The sequence below is a fragment of the Staurois parvus genome, unplaced genomic scaffold, assembly GCF_062004578.1.
Source record: "Staurois parvus isolate SC_StPar_1 unplaced genomic scaffold, SC_StPar_1.0 ptg000120l, whole genome shotgun sequence".
NCBI classification, from domain to species: domain Eukaryota; kingdom Metazoa; phylum Chordata; class Amphibia; order Anura; family Ranidae; genus Staurois; species Staurois parvus.
Window position 1 is genome coordinate 8,288,662 of NW_028317916.1, and position 21,937 is coordinate 8,310,598.

The 21,937-nt window shown below is 43.6% G+C and overlaps 1 protein-coding gene across 1 annotated transcript in view; it reads right to left on the bottom strand.

Annotated features, from left to right (window-relative positions):
• Positions 1-13,659, bottom strand: part of IQUB (IQ motif and ubiquitin domain containing) — a 65,866-nt gene extending 52,207 nt beyond the window's left edge. The window contains exon 1 of the mRNA XM_089672139.1: positions 13,441-13,659. The gene's annotated coding sequence lies outside the window, so the exon portion shown is untranslated. The remainder of the gene's footprint in view (positions 1-13,440) is intronic.
• Positions 13,660-21,937: the final 8,278 nt, after the last annotated feature.

Genomic DNA, 21,937 nt, shown 5'->3' on the forward strand with positions numbered 1-21,937 from the left:
CACTGACAAGTTCCCACTGACATAATTGATCTCTTTAGCTATCTAAAGGGGGGTAATTCTTCCCAGTGGTCACAAGTGTAAGGAGCATTCTTCCCCCTGACCAACACACCAATGTATCATGAGTTGTAGATATAGTCATTTTTAGCAGGGGTTTCCTGAGACTAATAGGTGTTCTAATACCTCTCCACACTATCTAAAACTGAGAAAAAAAAGGTTTTTCCTTTAGTTATATTTTAAGTAAATACAAAATATCTTTCTAAATGTCAATTATTGAATAAAAATAGGATAAAACAATCACACACATACTGTATGTAAATACCAACATTGTATTTTTTATTGGTGGAAGAAGTGTATCTATACATGTGTGTGATGTTTTATACTATTTTCTTTCAATATTTGACATTTAGAAAGATATTTTGTATTTACTTCATGTAACTTGTTTTTGATACAACATGTGTGTCCTGTGAAAGCAGCTTCCCTTTGACTGGCAATCCAGTCACCTTTTTTCTTTTGTATTAATACATACACTGCAGGGACCTCAGTGAGTTGGCATATTTCTAAAGTTTAAACCTTTTTACCTCTTTATTAGCAATAAAAACTGACAAGGCTTCTAATCCTTCTCCACAGTATCTATCGCACTGGATAGCCATGGGATAAAATTCCGCATAGGTTCATGAAATAAATACTGAATATTTCAGAAAACCACAGCATGCGGTATTTTAGAAGTGTTCTTTTGGTGAGTGCCAAAAAGATTTTTGAAAAACGCTTAGCGATATTTTGTCGCATTTCTTAAAGTGGTAGATAACACTTTGCGAATGGAGCCCACAGTCTCTTTTTTTCTGCTGGCAGAATGGTGTCTGAAGACATTTTGGCACTCGGAAATGCTGATTAAGGGGGATGATGGGCGTAGCTGGGGGCTTTTCCTTCTGACAAACAACTATGCAGAACTTAAAGTGGAACTGCTCTCAAAAATTGAAATACCGATTGTTTGCTTCCTCCACCAGCCTATAACTAAACTCGTTTTTTTGGGGGGGGGGGGAACAAGTACTTAAATCTGTCTGTACCCACTGCCACTTCCACAATCCTTGCATTGGCAAGGATGACATCCCTTGCCCAACCCCCTCCCGCAACCTCCAGGGACACATGACATGTCCCAGGAGGCTAGAGGACCATTCACAAACACTGTGCAAGCTCACATATGTGTCTGTGTCCAAGATGGAGGCTCCAGGGACCTACAGCAGTAAGAAGAACTAGCAATAGGAAGGAAAGTTCCTCCTTAATGACTTCAACTCTTTGGATGCGCATAGTACATACAGAGAGTGAAGGGTTCAGCACAAGCTCATGGCTGCAGTATCAGCCACAAGCTTGTGTTTGTTTTCTTCAGCTGGCTTCTGGTACAGTGAAGGTGATCACTTTCACAGCACAAATGGAAGAGATACCTTGCCCCCTTCCCACCAATACCCACCCTCTGAGGTTACTGGGCTCTCTTGCTCTTCCCTGGAGCCTGAGACTACATTAGAGGGTTTCAGGATGGTGAGTGGGAGTAGTCGAGGAACATCCAATCCTCAATCTCCTCTGCAGTCAATGAAGCTGGAAGTGATGATGATTTTGTCATTTTGGGTTTTCAGAGCTGTCATTCCCTGGCTGATATAGCCAGGAAAGCAAGTAGCTGAGCAAATATGTGCTTGATTAGCTGCTTTGGAGGACAGGGGAGACACTGGGATCTAATAGACCGGGGTTTCTCAACCAGGGTTCCTCCAGATGTTGCTATGGGTTCCTTGAGAGATGAGATACTTCTGCCTCTCAGATACGTTCCCAGAAGCATAAGGAGCATTATTCCCAGTAACCATCACAGTAAATATAGCAATTTTTAGCAGGGGTTCCCTGAGACTGGAAAGTTATTTCAAGGGTTCTTTTGTGTTGAAAAGGTTAAGAAAGGTTGTAATAGACCCTTCATGTCTCAATAAAGAGTACATGTCACCTGCCCAATGCTGTCACATGGGGGTTTGCTAACCCTTTGTGATAGCAAGAAAGGTAAATAAATAAAAATGTTTAAAAAATAAAATTATAATAAAATGTATAAAAGAAAATTAAACAGGGTGGGCACATGTAAACTGTGATTACACCACACATTTGAGGTATCACCACAAAAGTCAAAGTGAGAGCAATAATTCTAGCCCCATAGTTTGTGATTAATTCTAAACTGACAAGTAGTAAAGGTTTTTAAAGTGTTGCCTTTGGAGACATGATATGTTTGTTATCTATTTACTGTGACACAACCCCATCTTTTACATTTTACCAAAAATTGGTACTATATTATTCCATTTTGAAATTAATTTTATAATATTTTTTCCTGACAATATGCATTTGATAATCAGTGGTGCAAATGTTGTGCAACATAAAAAATTTAAACTATCTTTTTATTCTACAAAGGTTCTGGGGGTTTTAAGTAATTTTATGGGCAAAGATGCAGATTTTTACATGTGTGCAAAAAAATGAAAACATTTCTCTAGAGCAGAAGTGGTAAAGTGGTTATAAAGGTAAAAGGTTCCTTTTTACCTTAATGCATGCTCTTAATGCAAACCTTTTAAGAGTCCCCCCCCCCCCTAACTACTCACCTGAGCCTGATCTCAGTCCAGTGGGCACTGCAGGATGTCTGCAGGATCTCCTCTCCCCTCATCTGACTCACAGGCTTGGTTGTGAGCAGCGGGAGCCATGGGGTCACTTGGTGGGAGGAGGAGACAGCACCACCAGCAGGGAACTCGAGAATAGAACTATTCCACAGAGCAAATACATAAGTATAACATGTTTGTTATTTTAACCGCTTCCCGATCACCCTATAGCAGAAGTACTGCTACAGGGCAGCAGGGATGTGCAAAATCACATACATAATTGATTTTGTTTCTTCCAGGTAGGGAGGCGCGCTCCCTCAAAAATACTGTTTTTCTTTAAAAATTATCGCTCTTTTTTGTTTATAGCACGAAAAATAAAAAGCGCACAGGTGATCAAATACCATTGAAAGAAAGCTCTATTTGTTGGAAAAAAGGACATAAATTTCATTTATGTACAACTTTGCATGACCGTGCAATTCTCAGTTAACCTCTTGGCGCCGATGCCTCCCGGCCCTTTAAGGGTTGGGTTTTAGGGTCATGTGACCGCCGTGATTAGCTGTCACGGCGGTCACATGATTGGAAAAGGTCCTGATCTCAAGAAGAGATTGGGACCTTTCCGTGAGTACCGGACAGGTGTGCTGGGAGCGCGTAGGGCGCGTGCTCTCAGCACATATGTTTTTCTCAAGACCCAGATGCCGGGAGGCCGCACATTTGCCTGTGGCAGGCTTCAAGAGGTTAAAGTAACGCAGCGATGTATCGCAAAAAGTGGCCTGGTCAGGAAGGGGGGTAAATCCTCTAGAGGGCAAGGGGTTAATGAATAAAAGGGAATGTTTACAACCAATTTAAGGCCCCTTTCACATGGCTGTTCCACTTTGCTCAGCAGGATATCTGTCTGCTGTTCCCCTGCTGAGCAGGGCAGAGCGGGTGGGTGACAGCTCTGTCTGCTCAATTTCTACAGAGCGGACATGGACAGAGCCCACTCTACTCTATGGGCAGTCAGGTGTAAATGGACCAGCTGTCAGTTTACACCTGACTGCCTCCTATCCGATCAGCCTACATGGAAGAGGACAGATTTTCTTCCGTTTGTTTTTAGCGGACCAGATTGAAGGTAGACAAGTGTAAATGGACACATCACATAGAGAGGAATGGACCATCCAATCAGGTCTGTCTGAAAACTGACAGGCAGACCTCACTGGAACAGTTGTGTGAAAGGAGCCTAACAAAGAAACTTGATTTCAACAGCCTAACTTTACTTTGTGACATTGTTTTATGATATTCATCTTGGAATAATTTGCTATTAAACACATTTTACTGTTCACAGAAGAATGGAAGGACTTTTCAGTCTGGGTACATCTCACAACAGCCGACCGATCGGGTCTGCCGGTCAGTTTTTTAGGTGGACCCGATTGGACCATCCATTCTTCTCTATGGAACAGTGGGTGTAAACGGGCATGTGTCCCTTTGCACGTGCCTACATCCAATCCGATCCACTAAAAACAGATGGATGGAGAACTGTTCTACATCTGTCTAGCTGATCGGATGGCAGTTGGCTGTAAATGGAGAGGCATTCCGTTTACATCTGACCGCCTGTAGAGGAGAGCAGGCTGAGTCCATATTTGCTCTGCAAAAGCAGAGTGGACACTGACCAGCCATCTGCCTGCTCATAGGGTATCAGCTGACAGGAAGAGATTACTAAAGTTACAAAAATCCACGTACAACAGAATCCAACTTCCATAGTGTTGTATTGTATTGTATTCTTTTGTTTCTGAGCATGCTTGGTCTTGGTCTCTCAAGTTTTTCCGGGTGAATGTACTGTACTGATTGAACGACAATCGTTCATGCTGTTATTGTACAAGACACATTTTCGTGCTTGTTCCTTTGGATATTGTCACATGAACTGTCGTGATTGGCTGTTGAAAGTTGTGTACTAACGATCAATGTATCATACGATCGCTGCGAAAGCAAATTTTGTCATCTGATTTTCTGAGCGTATGTACGGGACATAATGGAAGGTATTTTTGCAAAGTGATGAGATAACTTACTATTCCCTCCAGCCCGTGCCCCCTTCCCTGACTTCTCCATCAAGATCAATAATACAACCATCAGTCCCTCCCCTCATGCCAGGGTACTAGGTGTAACCCTAAACTCCCATCTGTCCTTTCACCCCAAATCCAATCACTGTCCAAATGTTGTAGGCTTCACCTCTGCAACATCTCCAAGATACGCCCGTTCCTAACCTCAGAAACCACTAATCAACTTATACACTCCCTTGTTATATCTCGCCTTGACTATTGTAACTCCCTCCTCATTGGCCTACCTAATCACAGGCTATCCCCTCTTCAGTCTATTATGAATGCTGCTGCCAGACTCATCCACCTTACTAACAGTTCTGTATCTGCCACCCCTCTCTGCCAATCCCTCCACGGGCTTCCCATTGCCCAACAGATAAATTTCAAAACACTAACAATAACATATAAAGCCATTTATAACTCTGCCCCAAATTACATCACCAATCTTGTCTCCAAATATCACCCAAACCGTACTCTCCGCTTCTCGCAAGACCTCCTACTCTCTAGCTCCCTTGTCTCCTCCTTCCATGCTCATCTCCAGGACTTCTCCAGAGCTTCCCCCATCCTCTGGAACTCTCTACCCCAATTTATCAGACTATCGCCTACTCTGCTCAGTTTTAGGCGATCTCTGAAAACTCTTCATTGAAGCCTATCCTGCCCTCAGCTAATAACAGAATCTTCTATTCCTCCTACCAGTCCATCCCCCACAGTTATTACCTTTTGTACCACTAGCCCTCCCCCTTAGATTGTAAGCTCCAATCCCTCTTGTATTGAACTGTATTGTTGCTGTATTGTCTCCCGTTATATTGTAAAGCGCTGAGCAAACTGTTGGCGCTATATAAATCCTGAATAATAATAATAATGATTGTAATAATAACTAGAAAATCTACAATTTCTGGGGAAATTGTGTGAAGTGTTCTTGCCTCCAACACTAACCAAGTGATTGATGAAATGTAAACAGTGCACATGGCAAGCTTGAAGAAATGCATTTGAACTTTTATTTTGCAGCTCACACTGTAGCTTTGGTCACTCTGCTTCCTGGTGACTCCCCTTCGGTTGCTATGGCAACTCACTCAGTCAGAACAAGCTGAGAGGGGCTTTTATAAACAAACTGCTCCAACTTGCTCACTTCACTGGCAGTTGCCATCTTCAAACGGTTGTAGTTTTAAAAGTATAAATCCTACAGCAAAGAGCTTTATATTGTGAGACTCACAAGACCCAGACCTACATGTTGATGTATAGTATGTCTCTGAAATATTAAAAATTAAGGCACAGTCGTAGTTTAGAAATGGCCCTTCAAATTTCAGGTGGCTGCGAGTGAAGTTTCAATGAAAGTCAATGGGCGGCGTGAGTTGCAAACAAATGGTCATATTGTGAAAACTATCAGGAGTATGGCTTAGCCATGAACATTTTTAGTGACAGCCGGGACAGCTGAACGTTTTGATATAAGATTTGTGTAGGTGGGCTTGAAAATGAGGGAGTGATGGCAGTTTAGAAATCATGTCCTGATTTTTCCTTCTACACTCTAGCTTTTGTCAGCTCCCACTCTAGTTGCGCCATTCATTTCTATGGGAAAATTTCACCACAAAAAACGCGATATTTCGTGAACCATTCGGCGAAACGTTCCACAAAGTAACAACGCACCAATCGGGAACAATCCGCACGTTTCCGTACATTACTGTCTATGTAGTGTAAGAACTGTGGGAGGAGTTAGGGTGGCTATAATAATAAGAACCTATATGTGAGATAACAGGGGAGGGGTCTGCAATGCAAAAACACCTAAAAAAGAGAGGCAGGGAACAACGCTCAACTTCCAAGTGTTCTGGAATGGGGCTCAGAGAAGTCTATATTGCCCTCAGTGTCACTGAACTTCTCTGTGACATCCTCTTTGTCAGTATCATTGAACTTCCCCAGAGAGATCCTCATTGTCCGTATCACTGAACTCCCCCTGAGAGATCCTTATGTATCATCACTCCTGTCAGTAATCACTGAACTTCTTTCAGAGAGATCCTCACATCAGTATCAATGAACTTCCCCTCAGAGGAATCTTCACATCAGTGTCACTAGAAAGATCCTTCACTTGGTGTCCGTTGAGCTTTCCCAACCTCTCCATCTGCTCAGTAAGCTTCGAGTCTTTTTAAACCGCCCAAACTACCAAAATATCAAGCTATGGAGAGTCAAATTTGAATTTAACATTAAAATCTTTCTTTTGGCTTGTATGTTCACTTCCAAATATTTCTGGCTCTATAAACCATCTAAAAACACAAATAATTCAGATTTCATCAATCCTGAGGTGGCAAAACCCATTTCCCAGAATCCTTTGCAAAGATATGCAAATGAGCAGGTTCAGCCAGTAACATTCAAATCATACCTGTGCTGATAACTGTCACCAGTGTGCCTATGGGAGCTCTCAACTGAATTTTCATGCCATAGCTGGACACAGGAGCAGGACCACGGCAACCACCTGTAAAATGACAGCTTTCTTACCTATAAAGGTTAGGGGGGGGGGGGGTATTCTGCTGTAACAAAGCCTTCATTTTTCCTTCATGTAATCCTCCCAGCACTTTATGTGGCAATTTAAGTGTCTGCTGCAGCCTCTCCATGTATACAAGTGTAGAATCAAAATTCAAGAAACCTCAAGGTGGTAATGTTGTGTTATTAACCCCTCACCTACCGGGCACTTCTACCCCCTTCCTGCCCCCCGGGCACTTCTACCCCCTTCCTGTCCAGGCCAATTTCCAGCTTTCAGCGCTGTTGCACTTTGAATGACAATTGCGCAGTCATACAACACCGTACCCATATGAAATTTTTATCATTTTTTTGTGACAAATAGAGCTTTATTTTGGTGGTATTTAATCACCTCGGGGTTTTTTATTTTTTCTTAAACAAACCAAAAACCACTTAAAATGTTGAAAAAAATTTTTTTTTCTTAGTTTTTATTATAAAATTTTGTAAATAAGTGATTTTTCTCCTTCACTGATGTGCACTAATGAGGCTGCACTGATGGGCACTGATAGGCTGCACTGATGGGCACTGATAGGCTGCACTGATGGACACTGATAGGTTGCACTGATGGGCACTGATGAGGAGGCACTGGTAGGTGGCACTGATGGGCATTGACAGGCATCACTGATGGGCGCTGAAAGTCAGCACTGATAGGCGGCACTGACTGGCGCTGTTAGGCGGCACTGACAGGCACTGATAGGCGGCACTGATGCACACTGATAGGCAGCACTGACTGGCACTGATAGGTGGCACTGACTGGCACTGATTGGCATTGATAGGTGGCACTGACTGGCACTGATGGGTGACACTGAAAGGCAGCTCAGATGGGCACTGATATGTGGCATTGATGTGCACTGGTAGGCAGTATGTGGCACTGATGGGCACTGGCGGACACTGACAGGTGGCACTGCTGGGGCTACATTGATCATCAGTGCCCTGATGATCAGTGTACATGTCCCCTCCGAGGAATGCTGATTACCGGCTCTCCTCTCCTCTGTCAGCGTGACAGCTCGAGAGGAGAGAAATGCCGATAACTGGCATTTCCCTGTTTACATGTGATCAGCTGTGATTGGACACAGCTGATCACATGACCGAGCCGACATCTTCGGCTCTTTCCGTGATCGGTGATCCGCTGTGTCCGAAGAACACAGCGCACCGCCGATCGCCACGCTCCCTGAGCCGCGCATGCGCAGTGAGAATGGGAGGACGTCATCCCAGAATGAGAGAACCACCTTGCACCCCTCATATTACTATATGGCGGGCGGTGGTTAATATGGATTTGGATTTTTCCAAATTCTAACCGTTATGCTGGTCATTCACAGTTTGAATTTTGGGAAATTCCTGCTTAATGGGTTGAACTTTGGGATAAGCACACATTTAGATTTACTAAAACTGGCGCACTTACAATCTGGTGGCGCTGTGCATGGCAGCCAATAAGCTTGTTCAGTTAAGCTTTGACAATAAGGCTCCATGTAGACGGGGAATTTGGAAAACTCTTCTGAACGATGAAAACTGACTGCTGGAAAACGTAGGTTAAAAAACGTCTGTTAGCTGCGTTTGCATACCGCGTTTATGTGCGTTTTTTTAAGATAACTTCAGGAGACCTTCCAAAATGCCCAGAATGCACTGAAAAATAGTCAAAAATTAACTATTTCAAACATTTTAGGAGAAATAGAGAGAGCAGAAGCAGAGAGTGTAGTATGTGTTAAGATGACCTGTCTTTTCTGGTTGTCTTCACTATGGATCCCATCATGTTATCCTGTGTGTCCATCCCCGGCGTGTTCTCCTATGTGTCCATCCCCGGTGTGTTCTCCTATGTGTCCATCCCCGGCGTGTTCTCCTATGTGTCCATCCCCGGCATGTTATCCTATGTGTCCATCCCCGGCATGTTATCCTATGTGTCCATCCCCGGCGTGTTATCCTATGTGTCCATCCCCAGCGTGTTCTCCTATGTGTCCATCCCCGGCATGTTCTCCTATGTGTCCATCCCCAGCGTGTTATCCTATGTGTCCATCCCCGGCGTGTTATCCTATGTGTCCATCCCCGGCGTGTTATCCTATGTGTCCATCCCCGGCATGTTCTCCTATGTGTCCATCCCCGGCATGTTCTCCAACGTGTCCATCCCCGGCGTGTTATCCTACGTGTCCATCCCCGGCGTGTTATCCTATGTGTCCATCCCCAGCGTGTTATCCTGTGTGTCCATCCCCGGCATGTTATCCTATGTGTCCATCCCTGGCATGTTCTCCTATGTGTCCATCCCCGGCATGTTATCCTATGTGTCCATCCCCGGCATGTTCTCCTATGTGTCCATCCCCGGCATGTTATCCTATGTGTCCATCCCCGGCATGTTATCCTATGTGTCCATCCCCGGCATGTTATCCTATGTGTCCATCCCCTGCATGTTATCCTATGTGTCCATCCCCGGCATGTTATCCTATGTGTCCATCCCCGGCATGTTATCCTATGTGTCCATCCCCGGCATGTTATCCTATGTGTCCATCCCCGGCATGTTCTCCTATGTGTCCATCCCCCGCATGTTATCCTATGTGTCCATCCCCCGAATGTTATCCTATGTGTCCATCCCCGGCATGTTATCCTTTGTGTCCATCCCCGGCATGTTATCCTATGTGTCCATCCCCGGCATGTTATCCTATGTGTCCATCCCCGGCATGTTCTCCTATGTGTCCATCCCCGGCATGTTATCCTATGTGTCCATCCCCGGCATGTTCTCCTATGTGTCCATCCCCGTCATGTTATCCTATGTGTCCATCCCCGTCATGTTATCCTATGTGTCCATCCCCGTCATGTTATCCTATGTGTCCATCCCCGTCATGTTATCCTATGTGTCCATCCCCGTCATGTTATCCTATGTGTCCATCCCCGTCATGTTATCCTATGTGTCCATCCCCGGCGTGTTATCCTATGTGTCCATTCACACATAGACTGTAATAAACGTTTTGTTTTGGCTGGAAAAAAACCCAGGACTAGTGGGTTTCTAGAGAAGATTTTTAGCTGTAAAAATGCTCTAAATGCTGAAAAATGTGGCAAAACGCGGTAAACTGCCGCAAACTGGTGTTTTTTGGACTTTTTTGACCCCCCCAAAATTTTTTTTTTAAAAAATGCAAATGTGGCAAAACTCCGCTAAATGCTAATGCAAAAATGCTTAAAAAAGCTACAACTGGAGTGGGCGGAGTAACTGGGTGGAGTGGGCGGAGTAACTGTTGTGTGGTTGGAGTGGGCGGAGTAACTGTTGTGTGGTTGGAGTGGCTGGAGTAACTGTTGTGTGGTTGGAGTGGCTGGAGTAACTATTGTGTGGTTGGAGTGGGCGGAGTAACTGTTGTGTGGTTGGAGTGGGCGGAGTAACTGTTGTGTGGTTGGAGTGGGCGGAGTAACTGTTGTGTGGTTGGAGTGGCTGGAGTAACTGTTGTGTGGTTGGAGTGGGCGGAGTAACTGTTGTGTGGTTGGAGTGGCTGGAGTAACTGTTGTGTGGTTGGAGTGGGCGGAGTAACTGTTGTGTGGTTGGAGTGGGCGGAGTAACTGTTGTGTGGTTGGAGTGGCTGGAGTAACTGTTGTGTGGTTGGAGTGGGCGGAGTAACTGTTGTGTGGTTGGAGTGGGCGGAGTAACTGTTGTGTGGTTGGAGTGGCTGGAGTAACTGTGAAAAGGTAGGACTGGGCAGAGTAACTTTATGAAGTGGGTGGAGTAACTGTGTGGAGTGGGCGGAGTGAGTAAAGATAGTGAACATTACACTAACCAATTGATCAAATTTAAAAAGTGCCCATGGCAAGCTTGATAGAGTGAGAAATGCATTTCAACTTTTATTTTTCAGCTCACACTCTCGCTTTTGTCACTCTGCTGCCTGATCACACACCTGGGTTCCTATGGCAACTCACTCTACAGCAAGGGCAGAGAAGAGCGGTTAAAAACAAACTGCTCCAACTTGCTCACTTCACTGGCGGTTGCCATCTTCAAACGGTTGTAGTTTAAAAAATATAAATCCTACACTGAAGAGCTTTAAATTGTGAGAATCACAAGACCCAGACCTACATTTTGATGTATGTGTGTATGTCTCTGAAATATTACAAATGAAGGCACAGTCGCAGTTTAGAATTTGCCCTTCAAATTTGAGGTGGCTAGAGTGGAGTTTCAATGAATGTCAATGGGCGGCGTGAGCTGCAAACAAATGGTCATATTGTGAAAACTATCAGGACTAGGGCTTAGCCGTTTAGTGGCAGCAGGGATAGCTGAACGTTTTGATATACGATTTGTGTAGGTGGGCTTGGAAATGAGGGAGTGATGGCAGTTTACAAATCATGTCCTGATTTTTCAGCTCACACTCTAGTTTTGAACATTCCGCCATTCATTCCTATGGGACCAATTTCACCACAAAAACGCCGATATTTCGTGAACCATTCGGCGAAACGTTCCACAAAGTAATAGCACACCAATCGGGAACAATCCACACGTTTCGGTATATTACTGTCTATGTAGTGTAAAAACTGTGGGAGGAGTTAGGGTGCTAAAATTGGCTATAAGAATAAGAATAAGAATATATATGTGAGACTAGAAAATCTACAATTTCTGGGTAAATTGTGTAAAGTGTTCTTGCTGCAACCTTTACCAAATGATTGATGAAATGTAAGCAGTGCACATTGCAAGCCTGATAGTGAGAAATGCATTTCAGCTTGTATTTTGAAGCTCACAGTCCAGCCTGGTGAGTCATCTGCCTCTTGAGTGACCTTTGGTTGCTGCACCTGGAGAGGGCGGAGTAGGCTCACTGTGCTGAGACAGCTGGGTTGCTATGACAACTCACTCTGAGAGGAATGTCAGCATGTCTGTTCTAAACAGGCTTTTCAAACTTGCCAAGTTCACTGGCGATTGCCATCTTCAAACGCTTGTAGTATAAATGCTACCATGAAAAGGTTTATATTGTGACAATTACAAGAAACAGACCTACATTTTGATGCATAGTATGTCTCTGAAAGATAAAAAATGAAGGCACAGTCGCAGTTTAAAAACGTCCCTTAAAATTTCTGGTGTCTAGAGTGGAGTTTCAATGAAAGTCAATGGGAGGGGTGAGGTCCAAACAAATGGTCATATTGTGAAAACTATCAGGAGTATGTCCTAGCCATGAACATTTTTAGTGGCAGCAGGGTTAGCTGAACGTTTTGATATAAGATATGTGTAGGTGGGCTTGAAAATGACAGAGTGATGGCAGTTTACAAATCATGTTCTGATTCTTCTGATTTTTCCTTTGCACACTCTAGCTGTGCTCTGCTGCTCAATGCATTCCTATGGGAAAATTTCGCCACAAAAAACGCGATATTTCGTGAACGATTTGGCGAAACGTTCCACAAAGTAATAGCAATCCGATCGGGAACAATCCGCACGTTTTGATATATTACTTGTCTTTGTAGTGTAAAAACTGTGGGAGGAGTTAGGGTGGTAAATATGGCTATAATAATAAGAATAAGAATATATATGTGAGAATACAATAAGTGTTCCTTGCTATGCAAGAACACTTAATAATAGATTGTAAGCTCCAAGGAGCAGGACCCTCGATCCCCTCGTGTATTGTACTGTATTGTTACTGTACTGTCTTGTGTATTGTCTCCCATTATAATGTACAGCGCTGAGCACACTGTTGGCGCTATATAAATCCTGTATAATAATAATAATGAAAAAATTCCCATTTAGGAGACAGCCAGCAATAAAAACCTGACAGGGGTTCTAATTGCTCTACAACTAAAAGAAAGAAAAGAGGGAAAATCCCTGATTGTAAGCCACCATCCCCAAAATAACAATTAGATGAAGGAGGGACCCCCAAGGACTTAGGACTTTGAAGGCTTAAATAGTATCAAAAATATTAAAAAAGTACAACTTTGTATTTGTGAACAATTGTTATGACACATAGACATACAACACAGTACTATGACTCTGTATGATGTATTGAATGGGATGTCTAGGTGTCATAACAATTGTTCACAATTAAAAATGTGTACTTTTTTGGTACAACCCATTATAAAAGTGTTTCTTTAGTTCTACTGCAATTGGAAGATTGGTGAAGGAAACCACGAGTCAGTCCTCAGCATGTTCTGTTCTAAACACTGAAATGGTCCCTATTCATCCATGAGTCCTGATCCCTGCTCACAGCCCCAGACAGATGATGAGAATATCGTACAGTGTGTGTCTGTGTCCGCTCGGTGTCAGCACTTCCCCCCTCTGTACATCGGACCCCCATTTCTATCCCTCTTACCGGGCTCAGAGTCCAGGCTGATTTGTTGTCACCGGCGTCTCCAGGGGAACAGGGGGCGGGGACAAGTCTCCCCGGTGACAGGAAGGCGGCTCCAGGGGGAAGACTCCGCCCCTGTCTGTTCAAGGCTCCTTCATTGAGGTGTCACTGATCAGTAGGATCGACATTTTTCCAGAGACTTCTATGATACGATCTGGCAGCCTCTATAGAGGACTGGATGTTTACGTTTCATCTCCGTTGATTCTATTTGCAGTAGGCTGAGGACATTGTACAGGGCGGATGGTTGTGTACAGTACAGAATTCACGGTGTCACATGGTGTCAGAGATTAGGGGAATGGACTAAAACTGGAGCAGATGTGCGGAGGAAGCAATCGGCTACTAGCTGGGGCTCATTCAGGCTCTGTTCATAAGTGTAGTGCGTTTTCAGAAGCGCAGGGACTCACAACCTTCTGTGGGCCCTCCGTTCACACTAGAATGCAGTGCCCTTGAGATCTGCTGTAGAGATCAGTTATTATTTATTAGTATTTATTTCAGGTACTTATATAGCTCCGTCAATTTACGCAGCGCTTTACATATATATTGTACATTTACATCAGTCCCTAACCCTCAAGGGGCGTACAATCTAAGGTCCCTAACTCACATTCATACATACACGTACTAGGACAATTTAGACAGGAGCCAATTCACCTACCAGCATGTCTTTGTAGTTTAAAGTTAACAACACTCCAAATACATTGCGTTTTTTCCCCGCAACGGATTGCCGTGCACATGCACTACTTTTGGTGCAATGCAATTTCAGCCCATTCAAAACAAATAGGGCTGAAATCACACTGCAAAGAACATGAAAATCGCACAGGGACGATAGTGCTGTGAGCTGCAGTTTCTAGTGTGAATGGGCCCTTAGCCCGGGTCCACACTGATGTGGTGCAGCACAATGCATGTGATTCGCACAGGAACTGCACCGCATTCCTGTGCAAGTCACATGTGATTTCTGTGCGGTACAGTTTGAGCCATAGATTTTGTATTGCTCAAATTGCACCGCATCTGCACCAAAAAAGTGCAGAACCCTTTTTTTGCCCACACCAGAATCGGATCGCATGGGTGTTCACGCCCACACGATCCGATTCTTCACCTCGCACCACATTTTGCAAACTGATTTCGAGGTGTTAACTTAAAATACACACCCGCAGCAAATCGTATGAATGGGATGCGATTATGATGTGGTGTGGAAATCACATAGAAACCGGTGCCAATTCCACACCGGATCATGAACCCAAGCTTAGTATAGGTTCACACTTGTGTGGTGCAGGACATCGCATGTAGTTCGCACAGGAATCACACCACATTTCTGTGCAAATCACATGCGATGTCTGTGTGGTGCGATTTAAGCCATTCATTTTGCATGGCTCAAATCGTATCCACAACAAAAAGGTGACAGACCCTTTTTTTCCGCAGCTGATTGGCATCACATGGCTGTTCACACACGTGGTGAGAATTCTAGCATTGGCACTGCATTTTGCGATCTGTTTAGGGGTGTCATTAATTTAACATTGACACACGCAGCAGATCACATGGATGCCGTGCGATTGCAATGCGGTGTGGGAAACACACAGGTTTTGCTGCGTTTCTGGCACAGCATTAGCGTGAACCAGGTCTTAACATGGTTTTCTATGAGTCCCATTCACATCAACGCAGTTTCCTGCAGAGCATTTTTGGAAGAGGTGCAGAGTCTTTTTTTGGTGCATTTTCAGGTTCATAGACTTCAGTGGATGTGTATCAAAGAAGTGTGGTTTTGGTAGGGATTTGTGTTTAACAACCAGTCTGCTCCTACAGAAAGAAAAAACTCATGAAGCATGAAAACACATCAAAAACATGCTGCAAAAATACACCAAAAAATACAAGAAAATCATATGCTCAGGTGTGAACCTAGCCTCGCAGATGGGAAGGGTGAGAAAAAGTGGGCAGTTGTGCCGTGCTTTTACCACTCCACTTAAACCAACACACCAGCCAAGAAGAGTTGTAAACATAACCCCTTTCACATTCAGCAGGCATTAGTGCTGCTGAACATGCCAGTTTAACCAGTTGCCACCCATTAACAGTAGATTTACTGCTAGTGGACAGCAGCCACAGCCTCAGTAACATATCTGTATGTCACAACGTCCGAGTTTCAGGCACACATGCGCGCACCCCTTGCTGACCAGTGATTGGACACAGTACAGGGTTGTTAGCAGGTTACAGCCAATGATTTTGTCTGTATACCTGTTGTGTATTTACAAACACACACAACACTGATTTGGCTGTATCTTCTCTCTGAAATCAGCTCTGTACAGGGAGAAAAAGCAGCCAGATCTGTGTGTAAGTCCCCAGTCACACTGGGTGCGACTTGGCAAGTCAGACTCTATTGTCCGCAATTACAGACAAGAGGAAACAGAGGGTCTTGCTCATTAGAGCTTACAATCTAAGAGGAAGGGTTGAGTGATACAAAAGGTAATAGCTGTGCAGGATGAGCTGATGGAGGAAGTAAATAGAAATAAGGGATGACAGGTCCTCTTTATGGAGGCATCTGGTGTCTAGAAAACCCCAAATATCTCCTCTACCTTTAAAAGCATAAAAAAAACCCAAAAAAACAATTGATCTTATGCTTTAAAAAAAAAAAAATGTAACATCCGGTCCAGTCCAGATGTGATGTCACGACGTTACTCCGGTCCTCCTAGATCATAGAAGTGAGGAAATACGATCTGGTCTTTCCTCACCTCTGTGACCAGCAGCCGCAACCGCCGGCGTCCCCTTCCGCTGCTTCTAAAAGTGATCCAGCAGCTAATCAGTCGCTCAGATTACTTTCATCAGAAAGAGAAACGGCTGCTCGAAAAAAAAAATGCAGGAGTAATAGCTCATGGCTTCAGCCATAACCCCGGTAAACTACTTGCAAACCACAATGTACATATTGTATATACATATTGCAGTCGGTGAGTGGGCAGTAATTGCACGTTACATTTTTTTTCTTAACAATGTGGAGTTCTCTTTAACAACTTCAAGTCCGGACACTTTTACCCCCTTCCTGTTCAGGCCAATTTTCACTTTGAATGACAATTGCGCGGTCATGCAATACTGTACCCATATGAATTTTTTAGCATTTTTTTGAGATAGATAAAACTTTATTTTGGTGGTATTTATTCACCACTGGGATTTTTATTTTTTTGCTATATAAATGAAAAAGTCCAAACATTTTGAAAAAAAAAGTGTTTTTCTTATAACATTTTGAAAATAAATAATCTTTCTTTATAAATCTTGGCCAAAATGTATTCAGCTATCTTTTTAGTAAAAACCCCCCCAAATTAGTTTATAAACAAAATTACAATTTTTCAAAACTTTTTTTACATTTTTATTTTATTTTTTTATATTATTATTTATGATTTAGTTTTTTTGTTTTTTAACATACGGTCACCCTAGCAGTACAGTGTCACCATGGTGACACTGTACTACTTGTGGGAGGTGATAAAGATTTTTTTTTTTTTACACTGAGTGCTTTTACACCCATAAAGGCTGTAAAAGCAATCATTTCTCCTTCTCTCTGGCTGCATTCTTGCAGCCATTGAGAAATACTGTGAGAGCTGTGATTGGCCACAGCTTGTCACATGGTGCTGTTGTGAATAGCATTGTACCATGTGACCTCTGTGATCATTCACAGATTTCCCAAGTAGTAAGCAATGATGTCAGAAGTGACATCTTGCTTACTACTATTCATGTGATCACTGATTGTCCAATCAGTGATCACATGATCGGGACCTCACACAGAGGTCCCGTACACTGATTGGTGTTCCGCTGTGTCCTACGGACACAGTGGGCACCAGATCGCTGTGCCGCGCACTCCCAGGGAGTGTGCACAGGCAGGGAAGCGGGAGGACGTATATAAACAGCCACCTGCTCCTACACTGCTTCCATCTGGCCGTTTATGTACATGGTCCGGACGGGAAGTGGTTAAACACTGTTTGGCAGTGATATTTTTTTACTACAACAGGTGCTTGTGCAGTCTAAGGAAAGGTTCATACTTGTGTAAGGCTGGGAATGCACGTAACATTGTGCATGTTCCAGCAACACACAAAAATGTGCATCCCTCTCACAGGCATGCTGTGGTGCTATGAATTCTTAATTGCACCCCAATGCACTTTGCTAACATGCACAATAAAGTGTGTCTTTTGTGTGATTTTTGCACATAGGTCAACCCACTGAAATGTATAGGCTGCCATAAACTCAACATGCAAATACCATAGGTGTGCATGGAGCCCTAATCCCTCTATGCTATGACTGCTCTGATGCAGGTTAGTAGCTGGCAGTGTTTTTAACACTCATCAAATGCCTATGGAAATGATACTATGGGCAGCACACAGTGCTGTTCACATTAGCAAAACATGAAGCTTTAGGGTCGCGTCAAAATGGAAGCCTCATGTCCAGTCAGGAGGAGTTGAAGCCTTTCAACGCCTCCCATTCAAGTCTATGGTGATGCTCCTCAAACATCTTGCAGGTGTTTGCAGGGCGTTAATACCATTAAGTTTATTATAGGTGTTTGTAGTGCGGTTTTAAAGCTTGTAAAATGCCTCAAAACCTCGCATAGGGCGTTTGGGGAGCGTTTCTAACGCTTGCAGAACACCCAAACTTTAAAGCTCATTAACGCCTGTCTAAAGCTATAGGGGCGTTTTGGAGGTGTTAGAAATTAATCAAGTGTGAACAAACCCTTACTGATCCTTTTACCTGGATTTCAGTCTTTCTGTGGACCTCTTAAAGCTGTACACTCCTTATCGTTTTATCTTTTATGGGCAGCACAGTGGCTAAATGGTTAACACTTTCACCTGGCAGTACTAGGGTTGTTGGTTCAAATCCCAAATACAGCACCATCTGCCTGGAGTTTGCATGTTCTCCCTGTGCCTCTGTGGGTTTCCTCCAGGTACTCTGGTTTCCTCCCACACTCCAAAGACATGCTGGTAGGTAAATTGTCTCCTGTATAAATTGGCGCTAGTATGTGTATGTATGAATGTGAGTTAGGGACCTTAGATTGTACGCCCCTTGAGGGTTAAGGACTGATGTGAATGTACAATATATATGAAAAGCACTGTGTAAACTGACAGCGCTATATAAGTACCTGAAATAAATAAAATAAATCTTTTCTTACTATCAGTTTTCTGCAGAAACATTTGCTTTCTGTCTTGAGCCATGAGTTGTCCCGTCATCCTTGTAGCCAGTCATTGCCATGAAGGTAAGGGACATCTTTCTATTTTCTCAATAGAGGGTTCCCTGATGTAGTTGAGCAGTAAAAACGGTGATGGCACATTATGTAATTTATTTTGCAAATGAGATGGGATTATTATGAAAGCTGCTCATTTCATGAAATGTTATTGACATTTGTTTGCTTTATCTAAAGATTACAAGCATTTTACGGAGCAATTTAAAAACATTGTTGGACTGAATTCCAGATTGTTGGAGAATCTCAGTAGTGTGTCCTTACTCCTTATAAAAAGAATGACTTCACAAATAGAAATATCTAACAGCAATCAAAATAGCATTACCTGCAGTGCAGTAAGCTCAGCAAACCTGAGAAAATAATCATCTAATGTCATCTCATAGCTACCTTGACATTTTAGAAGTCTCTAGTGAATAGCATGAGTATTCTTTGAAAGATTCTGGATGAATTATTTACAACAGACAAATAAAGCAGCTCTAGCTGCCCTTCTCACCCTATCTTCAGCTCTGTTCCCTGAAGACTTACCTGCTAACCAATTCACACATTCATATTTACACGAGGAATGGTCAAAAAGTGCCTAATTTGAAGGGAGGCCCAAACTGGTATTGGGATAGCGATACTGGAAGTGGCCTTTGTTGAAGAACTATCTCGCCAACACAGCATTTTAAGTAATGGACTGGTGGTAAATCTGGATTTAGGCAGATTGAAGGTCAGGGTCCCATAGTGGATGAGATGAATGACCTTTTGCAGGTTTGACAAATGCTCCACACAATGTATTCCATAAGTGGGTGGTCCCTAAGTGTCTTTGGGATGATTCATGAGGGGAGCTATGGGAAACAATCAGGTGGTTGCGGGAAGACAATTGTTTCTTAGTGACCCAATCTTTGAGGGAGGGGCGGAGATGCTAGTTGACCACCCTTGTGATCTGGCAGGCCCAGAAGTATTCTGGTTACAAAGTTCTTTAGCTCCCTTGCATTTTGGGCAAAGTTAAAGTGATTTTAAACCTTTAATTTTTTTTTTCTTTTAAATCAACAAACATATTATACTTACCTGTACCATGTAATGGTTTTGTACAGTGCAGCCCCAATCCTCCTCTTCCGGAGTTTCTTGCCAGCGCTTCCAGCTCCTGCAGCCTTCTGGAGTACCCCCCACAGCAAGGCATGTGTTGGGGAGGGGGGCACTCGTGCAGGCCCGCTGCCTGTGTCCAAAGACACAGACCTCCAAGCTCCCCATTCCCTTGTCAGAGGATTGATTGACAGCAGCGGGAGCCAATGGCTCCCGCTGCTATCAATCTCCTCTGTGAAGAGGGAGAGAGCAGAGAGAACAGCTGTTCTCGTGCACAGTGCTGGATCAAGATCGGGCTTCGGTAAGTATAAGGGGGTCTTGGGGGGGGGGTGGAATCCTGGACAAAGAAGGTTTTTTACATTAATGCAGAGAATGCATTAAAGTTAAAAAAAAAACTTAAGGCTTTTGAACAACTTTAGGAGGGAAAGGCTAATCCCAGGGAGCAGACACCTCCACACAAATATACTAAACATACTTTGTTGATGGCTGCTCTTTGCAATGACTGCTCTTCCAAACCTGGGAAGAAGGAATTGATCCCAAGTCCTTGAGGCTTTGTTGGAGTTTTGGTAAAAGAGAACAGAAATTGCAGGTGTACAGTTCTGCAAGGTCTGACAGTGATTGGAAGCCTAAATATGTAATCACCGCCTTTTTTCATATGAAACGGAACTTCCACTACATCCACAGGAATTAAGGCAGTCAACGGATAGGACATATAATTGATTTTAGATTAAAGAGACCTTGAAAGTGCTTGAGGCCTTCAGTATTTTGCAGAGAATGGCATGTGGTTCTGATATGAATAACAATACATTATCTGCAAAGACAGCTATTTTGTAAACTCTACCCACTACCTGAAGGTCTGTGATATATGGATTTGAATAAATTCAATGTTAATATGAACAGCAGTGGGGATAAGGTATCTGGCACGTGGCCGCTGACTTTCACCTTTGAGTGTGGAGATGAATAAAGCATCATGATTCTAGCACACATGCTGTTTCAAAGTCCTATGAACCAGTGAGCTGCTTCCATATTGTCCCAGGCCACTCTGTCAATCAAGAAGCATCCCTGTTGTTTTTTGGTCATCAGTCAAGGTGGAGATTAAAAGTTTTTAAAGATTAAGGGCTTCCCTACCCAACATGAATCCCACTTAGTCTACAGAAATTTGGGGTGGGAGTAAAGCAGCAGTCAATTTGCTAAAATCTTTAAATCAGCATTTAAAGGAGAAGTAGGGCCAAAGCTCTTTTGGCCCTACATCCCCTGGAGATCACAGAGGTGCACTTCATTCTGCACTCCTATGACCCATATTCAGCTGAATAGCTAGCTAAAGCATGCTTTCAGCTAATGTCACTCAGCTGGTCTAGACTCTGGAGAGATCCCATTAGGATCCACCCAGATGCCTGGACCAGCAGCTGGCACAGCATCTCACCGAGCTGCTGTGAGCCTGAAACAGCCACTCCAGCTCCCTCCAAAGCCCGGCGCTCCAATGAGCACTGGAGGGGCAGAGCAGAGAGCTAGTGACTGATCGTCACCACTCTCTGTTCACGGAAGATCAAGAACTCAGTGATAAGTGGTCTTTGATCACTCAGATCTTGGGTGGAGGCAGCTGAGGACAGATGCTGCATCGGATCGATGCTGCATCTACATAGCTCAGTATGAATGTTTTTTTTAATCTTTTAAGAGAGACATAGGTCTGTAATTTTCAGGACTATAACATAGGCCTCTAGTATAGCCTTTCTCAACCAGGTGTCCAGGCACCTTGGGGTGCCTTGTGGTTTCTTCAGGGGTGCCTTGGCAAAATGTTTAAAAATTGCCCAAAACTTGTATACAGGCCAGCGGGTGGAACACTCCTGCCTTTTAGTTACACAAAGGCACAGGTTTTCATTGTGCACCATTACAATCTTCTAGCCACTGGCGTCCTGACAACAAATTACATCATCAGTTGATAAGGAGGATGTTAGCTGCCTGCACAGCATCCTGCTTTGACCCTCCCCTGCCCCTTTCCATCAGCGCTGGGGGTCACATTAACTCAGTCATGGAGAAAAACTGGAGAAGAGAAACACTGGAATACTAGTCAGTACCAGTGTGCAAAAGTTTATTTGCTTTGAAAGAATAAATCACCTCTAATATTGGGTGTCCTACATGTGTGGATGTTGCTGCGTTATATAAAACTATTAGAGTAGTTTTTCACATTTTAGAATGGGG